The 12,677-nt window shown below is 40.8% G+C and overlaps 1 protein-coding gene across 2 annotated transcripts in view; it reads right to left on the bottom strand.

Moving 5' to 3' along the window:
- LOC113153474 (zinc fingers and homeoboxes protein 2-like) overlaps positions 1-12,677 on the bottom strand; it is a 103,386-nt gene that overhangs the window by 35,769 nt on the left and 54,940 nt on the right. Inside the window, exon 3 of one of the 2 annotated variants that reach the window (XM_026347121.2) lies at positions 8,411-8,506. The exons of the other annotated variant lie outside the window; for it this stretch is intronic. The gene's annotated coding sequence lies outside the window, so the exon portion shown is untranslated. The remainder of the gene's footprint in view (positions 1-8,410; positions 8,507-12,677) is intronic. 2 annotated transcript variants of the gene reach the window in all.

Here is a 12,677-nt window from a genome sequence, read left to right as displayed (position 1 = left end):
CTGCTCCTCCTGCTCATAGCAAACACCTGCAGCACCATCTGACAACAGGAGGAGAGACTCCGGAGCGAGGAGCTGAACCCTCCTGCTGAGGAGCTACGTTCACAAACTGTCATACTCCATATTCTGCTTAAAGTGTTTACCTGTGATGACTGGGGTTATTAGGTATGACATTATGCTGGTCTCCATCTCAGTGTGTACATCCTCTAATAATCATCCTGGATGATACCAATAGGAAAATGATTCAGACAGAACTACTTCTGAGAAGACAGGAGCACCACAGATCCTGATAGATAGCGGATGTTGTTGTGAAAACTGTATCAGCACGTTTTTATATGTGGACATGGACAACTCAGACTTTTCCATCTTTAGAAAACGACTTCACCAAACCAACAGCACAGACCTTTATCAGGTCTAATTGTGCTTTCTCCAAACAGCGGACGTCATTATAACCGAACTCCACTCAACCAAATTAGAACCAGAGTTTTAAAACCTTGTTATGTCGATCACCTATAGAGCAAACAACCCGCTGCAGCTGTGGAACGCCACATTGTGGATTTTTAAGGCGGAACAGGAAACTCTGCTTATCATTAAAGGGCCAATCAGAGATTTTTTTATGCCCTTGAAAACAAACTGAACATCACACATGTGCAGGGTGCACATGATCAATACACGGCTTATTTTTCTGAACAAAAAAGCTCACCTTCAAAATGTTTGTGGTTGTATTTTTAGTTTTTATTTGTGGACCAACACCAAAACACCAGCTCTTAACTTGTATATCCTGTATGTGTATGTGCTGTATATCTGTGCTTTTCATTATTGACATTTTCCATCTCTTTGAAAACATGTTGCACGTCTTTGTGCTGTGTTGTTGCTGCTACGCCGCTCTTTGTAGCTCCTTCTGTCTCTCTCTGGTCATCATTTTTATCTGTCTGTGGTTGTTTTGTGTCTTCTTAAGGACACCTTGTAATATTTTGCACCTGTTTTGATGTTGCTTGCTTTCGTATTTTGGTTGTGGTTTGTTTGCAGGTTGAGACCAAGGCTCCCCGGGCCTCTGCCCTGTAGGCCAAATCATTAATCTATCCATGACCTGTAGAAAGATGAGCTGCATTATGTGCCTGTATACTTTCTGTGCAACTACAGGATTAAAAAGTCATTTAGAAAAGCAGCAAATCAGGGCAGCATGCACGACAGACACAGAAATATATTTTTTAAAATGTCTGATTGTGCACGACATAAAGTAAACATGCAACAATTGAGGAGGTTACTACATTGTTAACTAACAAAACAATCACACCACGAGATCCAATTAGTAGCTGTTTTGGCGCTTTTCATCACAGCACACGATCTTGCTCAGCAGATGGAGGTGCCCAGTCGTCAAGGCGCTGTAGATGTTCAGTTTTCCATTCCACCTACGCACTTTGAGAACTTCTCACGTGTGTTGCCAACACAAGCGGCATTCATTTTTATCGAGGACTCGTGCGACCGGTGCTCCGTATCAACACAGGCTACGTGAATGTGTATTAGAAAGTAACAATATAAGCACTTTTGGTTCTCTGTGTCGCTCTTCATAGCTGAAGGAAGCCAAGTGCTTCTGAGCCAGTCTAGCACACGGTCATAGCCCCTGAAAACACCCCACAGCCTTTTGCCAGATTTTCAAATGTGCATTAGAAACAAGGGCGCGTTGAAGGGCAGCCTTTCATTACAGTTTGAGTTAAAGTGCTGTCATCATTGGTAAAGGAATTTCACAAGTATTGCATCCTGTTAAATTTCCCTTTAAGTAGCTCCACAATGACATCAACAAGATAGCATGTCTTTTTACAGGATGTAAAAATAAGATTATAATCGCGCAGGTACTCAACTCAGTAAACATGGTGTTTTTCGTGGCTCCACTGCCACATGATGCTGATACATATAATGATGCGGTGCATCATTTCTAAACAGTTTCCTTAGGATCCTCACAAAACAAAGGTAAAATTTAGCAGAAGTCTAATTGTCATGACTCCTGCCAATTGGTCCATGGGGTTCGGGTTAATGATGTTAATGTTCTCTGAAAGTGCTGTTTGTTTTCTTGTTTCAGCAGCGCAGCAGTACCTGGCGTTCTCCTGCTAAGTAATGAGACAGTTAACCTGCTCTAGAAAATGTTTGATTTCCAGGTGTTTGTGCTGATGAGCTGGTTCTGATGCTGACATTCTGGCACTCCAGCCAGTCGGGGTGGCAGGTTTGTGAGGGTTTCCTCGCGTGTGCTCTTGTGATGTGGGCTTGCTGCAGCTATTTTAATCAAAATAAAGTGATTATAAATATGCAAATCGAGTCATTTACTAATTGTCGCAGCCAATCCCTCTACGTCTGTGGCTCTGAATTTTAGGAAACTCATTTTGAGCAAAGAATGAACGTTGATACACTGATGATTGAGGGTCAAAGGGTCAACGGCTGCTATAAGCAGCGTGGCTGTTCCTGCAGAACGCCCTTAAACAAGAACCCTCTCCAGTTTCTCTACAGGCCTGTGACTTCTGAACCCTCCGCTAAAACAAAAACAGCAAAGGTGGATTGCCACAAGCCAAATTTAAATCATTTGAAATATTTTCACTGAAGCTTCTGAGTAAAAAAAAAACAAAAACTACTACTTAACCTGCTGAGTCTCTTCCAACATGAAGCGTCGTCTCCAACTGTTACCGACACTCACTGACTGTATTTGACTTTATTTACAGAGAGGTTTGTGTAATTTTGGCCGAAAGCTGCAGGCAGCACACAACAGAGGACGGCCCTGAACGGTGGCTGGTTTTACTCGCACACACACGGGGAGGCATTGAGAAACACAGGCATGTACACATTAATATGCATGCAAGAGCAACGGGAAGCATGCAGGGATGCTCACACACACATTAAAGCTTCTCATTCTAATAGGCTAAGCTTTACTCCATTTGGTTAAATGTTTTGTTAAAGACGAGCTACACCAGTGGAAGGAAGGAAGGAAGAAAAGAAGGGTGGATTGGGTAGTCGATGGGGGGGGGGGGAGTGTTAATGGAAGAGAAAAAGAGGGAGGCAAGGTGGAAAGGTGGAAAGGAAGGCAGAGAGGGGATGATTCCACTAAAAGGAGAAGTGATGAAAAGAACAGAGAATAAGAAGAAGATGATGGTTTGAGAGGGCGGAGAAGTAGGAAATAGGATTTAAGAGAGAGGGAATGAAGGAAGGAGCAAAGGAAGAGAAAGGATGGAGCATTTAGGCAGAGAAGGAGAAAGAGAAGAAGAGAGAAATAGAGAAAACAGAAAGAGCAGATGACTGGTGTGAAGAGAGATGGAAAGAATGAGGAATGAAAGAACACATGTAGGAGATGAATGGAGGAAAGGAGAAGAAAGGAAGGAACTGAAGAAGGGAAAGGGAATGAGGAGGTGAAGAAGTAAAGTGACAGCAGGAATTATGGAAAGAGGGATGAAAGAGGGAAGGAAAGATGGAGAGAAGACATGTAAGAAAGAAAGAAGCAAGAGATGAAGGAGGGAGGGAGGGAGGACATGATTCAGATAGAGGAGAGAAACTGAGGCAAACAGGAAGGAAGGAATGGAGGGAGAAGGAAAGGAAGGAGGAAGACTGGATCAAACTGGAGTGATAGAAGAAATGAAGGAAGTGAGGATAGGTTAAGAAGAGAAGGAGACGAGGAAGAAAAAGAGGAGGAACAGATAAAGGAAAATATTCTGGGAGAAGTAAAGTAAAAGAAAGCATGAAGATAAAGGAGAAGGGACGGAGGTTTGGAACAAGAAGGAGTAAAAGAGAAATAAAAATAAGAGGAAGAAAGAAGAGAAGGATTCAAGGGTGAAATGAAGGAGGGAAGAGGAAGAAGAGAGATACAGGAGAAAATAGGAAGGAGGCAGGGAAGGAGATGAGGAACAGGGATTAAAGGGAGAAACGAAGGAGGGAAGAAGGAGACGGGGGAGAAAAGGGAGAGAAAGAAGGATGGAAGGAGGGATGGAAGGAGGGAGCAGTGTTGGGCTGGAAGGCCAAATAATGGAGCAGCTCATCTCATGCTGAATTTGAATGGAGGCTGAATTAATTTAAATCTCATCACGGCCCGCCCTCTAATACCTTATCAGTTCTGCACGGAGACAAGGGACGTAATCGCATTAGACCCGCCACTCTGCTCTACTGCGCTCTGCTACACACACACACACACACACACACACACACACACACACACACACTAATCCACACACACACACACACACGTACAGTTCACAGTACATACCTGCGCTGCATGTGCTGCTGAGGACACACACACACACACACACTCAGCGTGAAGAGATGCCCCCGTGACTACAAACCAGCAAGACGACAGCGTGCGTGTAAAACACACACACATTTGTGTTTCTATCTTTGTGGGGACACTCAAACACGACACATTTCACTGTCCAACCCCCCGAATCCGAACCTCAACCACGACCGAACGCTTTAACAACGTCTTGACCCTTGAACAACCCTTTGAAGTTGTGAGGACCAGACAAAATGTCCTCACAGAGATGGTATTGATCTGAATAGGAAGATGCACACACAGGGAAACAAATGACGGACTAAAACACACACAGCAGGAAAACACACACCTATTGGTGCCTCTACACAGTGTTCACACACACCCAGCATGAATACACACTGACGAATGGGTGAAACACACACACACACACACACACAGAGTTGTGGAGCTGGAGAAGCGAAGCAGCCTTCCAGTTACCTTCTAGGGGAAAAGGCTCATGGGAAGTTATGTGCTCGGCTGTTGACACTGGCTGCAGCACAACGAGCAGCTTTACAGCGCAGACTCCTCGTAGTCACGCTGAAATGTACACACACACACACACACACACACACACCAACCACAGCCAAAAACTCTCACACACACACACATTCTCCAAACAAGATGGCGGGTGAGTTATAGGCTCCACATTTTAAAACTGGACAGCAGAGAAAACGTCGTTTCAGACAGAGACTCTGACTGGAGGTTCCTTCTGTTTTACTCCGGTTCTATGTGACTAAATTCTTCTTCGTCTTAGAGACATTACGTTGAAGTTCTGCGTGATGCTGGTTGTTCTTGGTGTGTTAGATAAGCAGAATGGTAAAGGATGTAACTTCTTCTGTCCGGTGACACCGTGCTCTAAACGCACCAGTTCAGCCTTTGTCTGACTTCTACTGAAGATTCACTGAATAAATGCATTGTGGGAAATGTATGAAACTCACAGTTGCAGTACAAACAAACAAGAGATGAGATTATGTAGCTCAGCTGGTAGAGCAGCTGTCTATAAACGCCAGGATCGATGTTAAGGTGTCCTCGGACGAGACACCAAGAAACAGAAATCTGTAAAAGCCCAGATTCTGTTGAAAACTCTGGAGGAATCCCATCACTCGTTGGCTACTTGTTGTGGTTTGAGGAATGTTTCTACATGAAATGGATCAAAACCACCTCAACTTTTCTGAAACTTAGTGATTCTGAAGATTAACAAAATGCCAAAAGTTAAAAGACGAATTCTCGGGAATTTAAACAAAGAAGAAGAAATGACTTACACAGATTTAGTGTGTACTACTTTAACTTTGTGACTGGATCAGCTATAACAACAGGTTTGTAGCACCAACGTGTTGTCTAATAGGAGGTGTGTTCGTCCAGAAGTGGGACAAAAGGCAAGGTCAAACCTGAACCCTTCAACGCTTCCAACCTTTTTCACAAACTAAATTGTACAGCACACTTAATTGTTTGTTTAGAAATGTCAAGTCCAGACAAAATGGCAAGCAGCTGGCCCTGAAACAAATTACTTTAATACTGAAGAGAGAAAATAATCATTTCATTAGGAGCAAGAGGGAAGTTAATATAATACAATTAGTCTGATGTTGACTGTCTTTATATCGGAGCAGAATGTAAAAGCCTTTCAAGGTCACTTCACAAGTCGCCAATTTACCTTTGGAGCTCTTATCCAGAGTAACTAAATGTGACTTAAGTGCAACAGCAGGATAAAAAAAACCCTTCACCTACGTCCAACAAAAGGAGGTCAAAGGTCGCAGCCTCAGTGCACTTATAATGCACGGAATAAACACTGCAGAGACTCCAGAGAGGTTCTGTAAGCTGCAGGAGCACTCGGCAATGAAACAACAAAAAGAATGCTAATTACGTTTTAAATTTAAGGTAAAACTTTAATGCTAAATTCTAAAACAAATAAATACATTTGATTTGAATCACTGAGCTGAGCTTAGATAGATCATTAAAAGACAAAAGATTACTAGTTCATGTTTGCAGTGCACAAACGGACCGTCACTGGATTAAAAAACGTGATGATCCTCAGGCAAATTCTGGGAAATATGGATGACTCGTGTCCTCTATTATTCTGAGCAGATTTCTAGATGTTTATTCATGATGGGAGACAACAATATCCTCTGAATTGTAGGTCACACTGAATCTACAAGCTTCAGTATCATGTCTGTGTTCACACTGGAGTTGGGGAGTGAGTATCTCAACACAAATGGCTGAAAACTAGTAAGTAAGAGGATTAAAGTACCTAAATCTGTTTCATGGGCCATGTCTCAGCCACTAAATGGGACAAATCAACAGTAAAATCAACAGGGCAAATAAAAAAGAAGTTCTGATCTTCACAGCCAGGCCTTCCATACAACACATAATTTGTCTCCACTGATGTCTTGAAGCTGGGGATTGTTGTTGACAACCAACTTGCTCAAGTGTTTGTCGGGGGATTGGTGGGTTTCTCACTTCACATTTTGACCTCAAAATGTGAAGTGCCTTGAGATGATTCTACTGTGATTTAAGGTTTTATATATAACATTTAATTAAACTGAATTGAACTCAGCTTCGGTGTTCAGTTCTTCTCCATCTCTTGGGCAAACAGAAGATCAAACAGTGTCGTTCTGAATATGCTCCTTGTACAGTCATCTTTTTCCTCAACTTCTACAACAAGACTTACAACTACAACTAAACCTCTACAGATGACCCATAATGCTGCAGCTGTGTTCTGTTTATCTGCCTTCATCAGGTTCAGAGTTGTCAACTCTACTAAACCTTCTAGTTGTACAATATCACTCACCCACTGCGCTGCAGGGCCAAATTACACAGACTTATAGTTTAGGAAAAACTATATAACTTGCGATTTGAAACCAGTACTACTACACAATGTGTCCACTAACCCCAACCGGTCGAGGCAGATGGCCGCCCATCCTGACCCTGGTTTATTTGTTAAAGGAAATTCTTCCCTTCCACTGTTGCGTACTGCTTGCTCAAGGGAGATACGTTGGGTTTTCCATATAATTATTTTAGTTTTTCCATATAATTCTGTAAGGTCTTTAGCTTAATTAATTATCTCGTGATGACTTCTTCGTGACTTGGCACTATACTGTATAAATAAACCCAACTGAATTGAAATGTCTTACCTGCAGGCTACAGGCTGGAAAACTGGGTAAACACAGTTATTAAAATGAATTCACCAAACCATCATTAAATACAAAACTAACTAGCTAAAAAATAGAATATGAATGAAGTATTTCCTTCACAGCAGTATCTTGGGTTATTTGTTATCATTCCATGAATCCTTGTCAACAGTTTGGATTGGCATCCTGTCTTTGGCTCAGTGCCACCGCCTCCGTCAGTTTGTTCCTGTGTTTACTTCTTTTATCGTAGTGAGACCCACTGGCAAACAAAACCCCTCCGAATCAAAGGAGTTTGTTACTGTTATTGCTCTAACATCTGCCATGATCTCCTCCTCACCGTGGTGATGTTTGTACTTAGGTCATGGAACAAATTCGTTTCATGTTTCCACCCTTTGTTGGTTCAGGTTTCCGATACAACTTGCAAATCACAGATGCTTGATTCTCATCTGATTTGTTGCCAAAACATTTTCAAATTTATTTTTCAGAATAAATTCGTTCAAAATGCAAGCTCAGCCTTCCACCATGCCTGTTGTGGTGGTTGGCTCGTGTGTGATGCCAACGTTACAGAGCACATACAGACGTGGACGAAATAGTTGATTATTTTCTGTTAAAGAAAGAAAATCCCACAAAGGTCACTGAAATAACTTGAAACTGACAAAAGTAATAATAAATAAAAATGTATTAAAACTTAACTCCTGAAAATCAGACATTGTATTTGAGTTGTGTTCAACAGAGGTTTTTTAGAAAAAAAACTGTCATGTGTCCTGTAATTAGCATCACAGGTGTCTTCAAACTTGTAATCAGTCGATTTTGACCATTTAAAGAGTGAAATGTGGTCACTGTGCTGTTTGGTATCATGGTTCAAGGTACGTCAGTGTCTGATCGCACCATCATTCACTGTTTGACCCAAAGTGGACTTAATGAAAGACGACTGAGGAGGATTGTTCAAAGCAAATTATAAAAAAACAAGAAAACACATACTGACAAGCTGCAAAGCGTACTGGACCTGAATCAGGTGTGTTCAGTAGAAGCTGGAAGAAACCATCTTAAGCTGTTTTCAGACATGCACTGGAACCACGAAGTTCTCTTGATCCCAGAGAAGCTGTTTGTGAGAACAAAACGTTTGAGTCATTTAACGAACATTAGCCTACCAGTCCCCAAAACAACGCCTGAGAAATGTCCAAGTGGGGTCTTCTAGCTTCTGACTGACTGAACAGAGTGGTACTGAAGGACAGGGGTAGCCCATCCCTGGTCTATATGTTTGTCTGTATTATATTTCTCTTGAATGGTGACTTCATGCAGTAGCAGTAATAATAAAACACCACCAGCTGTACTTATTATACTGTTCCATTTTAGTATTTCACTCAATCGTAGCCTTTTCTCAGTTTTTAATGCGGGGAATTTGTCATTATCTTAGTCAATCCTGTAAATGTCTTTGACCTTTATATGTTATACTGAGTTGCACAATTACAATTGATTTCCAACCTTGACAGGCTCGTTTTTCTCTGACTTCAGCTGTGACCTACTGTAACATCACGCTACTGAAATAGAATTTGATGTTCTCAAAAACTGTTGCACTTGGAACTTAGTAGTAAAAGCAGGCGATGGCATCATTTAAAACGCATAAGTCAACACATATTTCAGGATTACTGCACTGGCTCGAGTGTAAAAAAAAGCAACACTTTCCAAGACGGAGCGAGAATAAAAAGCACCAAGCTCAAAGCTGGCAGGTGAGGATATTCTGAGGTTGAACATTTTTCATCGAAACCAGATGAACTTTTGAAGGTCTTGTGCAATGAGACTGACTTCTATTTACTGTATGTGGGAGTGTAAAAACCACAAATTCTTCCTTGACGAGCACACAAACACAGCGAAACACATGTGCATGACCTAATGAACCAGCCAATAACGAGTGTGTACAAGCTCATCAAACTGTGTGGTTTACACTGTGGTTTATTCTCCATCCAAAAAGCTGCTGGCAGGCATCTGTGCATTTAACCGGTGGACAGCACGCCTGATGTGCCTAAATTAAACGTTTTCCAGAAACCTTATCATTTTCTAAGGATACGCTGCAGCTGAGGCAAGGCGAGCTTTCCCTAAGTTCATGGCTCTGTGTAAAAGAAATATTTTAAGCAGAATATGTCTTTGTGTGGAAATAAATACTCCATCAAAGATCTCAATTTTTCTGTGAATACCACAAATTATTGAAGATTCATTTAATGATCTTCCCCCTGAAAAAGGCCACTGTCCATTTGATTCGTAATTTGGCCACAAGCAAGGCATGTATGTCAATGAAATGACTTGATTTGGCTCAGATATATTATTAAATGTCAGCTCAGTTATTTTTAATTGGAGGAAAAAAAAATCTGATCTTTTGATTTCTTTCTGTCTAGACAACCGTCCACCAACTGTCTCATAAAAAAATTTATTTATAAAACATAAAATAAATAAAAAAAACAAGTTTACATCATTATGAAACTAAAAGCAAGGTTGACACTCACTTTTCTAACTTATATAATAATAAATGTACATTATTCCAGTTTAATGAAATGTAACTCCAGATGTTCTGTCAGCGTCGCTGGAGGTTAAACAGATAGAAAATGATGTTATGGCTCTGACTGATGATTGACAAGTGGACTTAAGGTCAATATAATTATTCCTAACAGACACCTGGTTAACACACACACACGTTGAGGAATGTGTGTGTGCAGAGCTGATTTAATAAGAAGAAAAAGGTAAAATTTGCTGCATATGTGATTTTTAATGGACTCGAGAGATTGAGGGACTTATGAATACACAAGTCGAGTCTATTCCATCCTTTGTTTTGTACAGATCCATCAATTTGATTCTACTTTGAATAATAACACTTTAGATTTTTAGAGAATAAGGTCAAGTTTTTTTCTTAACAGTGATCATGTGTCAGGATGCCATTTTTTCTATTAAATTAGATTCAGTTTAATCCAACTATGACTGTCTGCAAGTATAAGAGAAGGGAAGGATATTAAAAATATAAAAGACGACAATGTGAAGAAATCTTCCGTACTGTGTAAGTAGTTTGTTTTATGCTTCATTATCTATAGGTATCTAGAAGTTTTTCGGTCTTTTTGGTCGTTTTTTTGTCTGTTTGTAGCCATTTTCTTTGTCTTTGGGTTGATTTGTGTTATTATTTTTTTTATCTTTCAATTCCACTTTTCCTTTTTTCAATTTTGTATGATTATTTTGGTTTCTTTCGGTCATTTACATGTATTTGTGGTAATTTCTGTTTTTTTCTGGTTGTTTGGTTCATCTCTGGTCATTGCTTGTCTTATTTCTTTGTTATTCTTTTCATTCAGTCTTTGGTGCTGTGTGATTTTTAAACAATAATACATACAACACATTTAATATTATGTCTGAAAAGGTCAGTTGTTTTCTGCTTGACTGGTAAGTTCTTTTGCTCCTTATGAAATGACTATAAATTAGGTTGTTATGTTGGTTTTTGGATTTCTCTTCTCTCTTTTTGGTTGTTCTTTGTCGTCCTATTTTTGTGGAGCAGCTTATAGTTTATGTTGCAGCTTAAAGCTGAAATCAGCCGACAGCATTGTCACATACGGGTAAAGAGGCTAGTTTTTTATAAGACTCCTCTTACTAATACTTCAAATCACACCTTTTTTATTAAAACCCATGTCGAAGTTGTTCAGTTCAGGCTTCAAAGACACACAGAGACATTTTAATGAATCGTTCAAGCACATAATTACTAAACCCGCAGCTGGATGAACCTTCTCCAGAAGACATCTTTGATATTTGACAGACAGAATGATAAACCTGCATCCTTAGCTTTACAGATGCATCTTCCTGAGTCCCCCAGATTTAAGGACAGCAAGCGTCACACACACACGCACGCACACACACACACACACACACACACACACACACACACACACACACACACACACACACACACACACACACTTCATTCTTTTGTAATAAAGCATCAGTTAATAAGAGATGGATTTTTGTTGGCTAAGCCAGTCGGAGACGGAGGAAGACGCTCTGGCTGCCAAATCAGTGTTTTCACAGCCTGAATCACAGCTTACCACTGATACTGGCCCAGGGAGGAGCGCACACACACACACACACACACCAGGACATACAGAGAAACAAATTACACTGGATACCAAAGGAGTGATACATGTGCATGTGAACAATCGCCCACATACACGCATATGTTGTACTATGCACGTATAGCTACACACACACTTACGCAGTAGTTTACTATGTGTGCAACTGGTAGAAACACACACACACACACACACACAAACACACTCTGGCATAACAGTATGTATACACACACTTCCTGTATAAGTAGAAATACATACACATGCTGTTAAATATGCACAGACAGGACACACAACTTTGCACCAAACCACACAGACATAACCACACACCTGTGTTTCTTTCTGTCCCTGCTCTGTCTAGCCTCATTCTTCAACCCAACACACACACACACACACACACACACACACACACACTGAACTGTTCACACTGAGTGGAGAAGAACAACAGCCGCCATCAGAAGGCCTTCTTCTTCAAGCTAAAATATATCGTTCTCTCTCTTTCGTCCTGTCTCCGTCTACCTCTCTCTCCCTCTTTCTCTCTCTCTCCCTCTCAATCACTCCTCCGGTGCAGTTTGGGCTGTTTCCATGGCAACGCGCCGAGTCCCATGGTCGCTGGAGGGAGAGAGTGCTACCCCGCTCGTCCTGCCCAAAAAAACTGGAAATAAAAAAAAAGAAAATAACAGCTAAACACTCCTTCAAACTGTGGACGACAATCTCTGCATGCGTGTGTGTTATTGCTGTGTGGGTTTATGTGTTACTACGCTGCGTGTGTGTGTGTGTGTGTGTTATCACTGTGTGTATTTTTGTGTTATTTTTCCCAAATGATTGGAGTGGCTACCAAAAAACACCAATTTCAGTCGGTGTCTGCCTCAGTCTTTGTCTTTACGCAGCACAGAAACAGACTCTTCTCCACCGCTTCACATGTTGATGATTATAGATTATTGATTTACGCCTGTTCTGGGTTATTACAGATATTATTCCTTTAATTTAAATGTATTGATTGCAGGTGACAGGCTGATTAAATCTACATTTTAAGCAACTGAACTGATCAGATTTATGCATGAGTGTGTGTATTAGCAGCGGTTTGTTTCCTGCTCTGTGTCCCATGACAGTTTTCACACCCTGACAAGGAGAAAATTATAAAAAAATAATCAATGTTAATTATTTTTTAGACTGAAA

This window comes from Anabas testudineus, chromosome 11 (assembly GCF_900324465.2).
Source record: "Anabas testudineus chromosome 11, fAnaTes1.2, whole genome shotgun sequence".
In the NCBI taxonomy this organism is placed as follows: Eukaryota; Metazoa; Chordata; class Actinopteri; order Anabantiformes; family Anabantidae; genus Anabas; species Anabas testudineus.
This window is presented reverse-complemented; position numbering and strand designations above follow the sequence as displayed.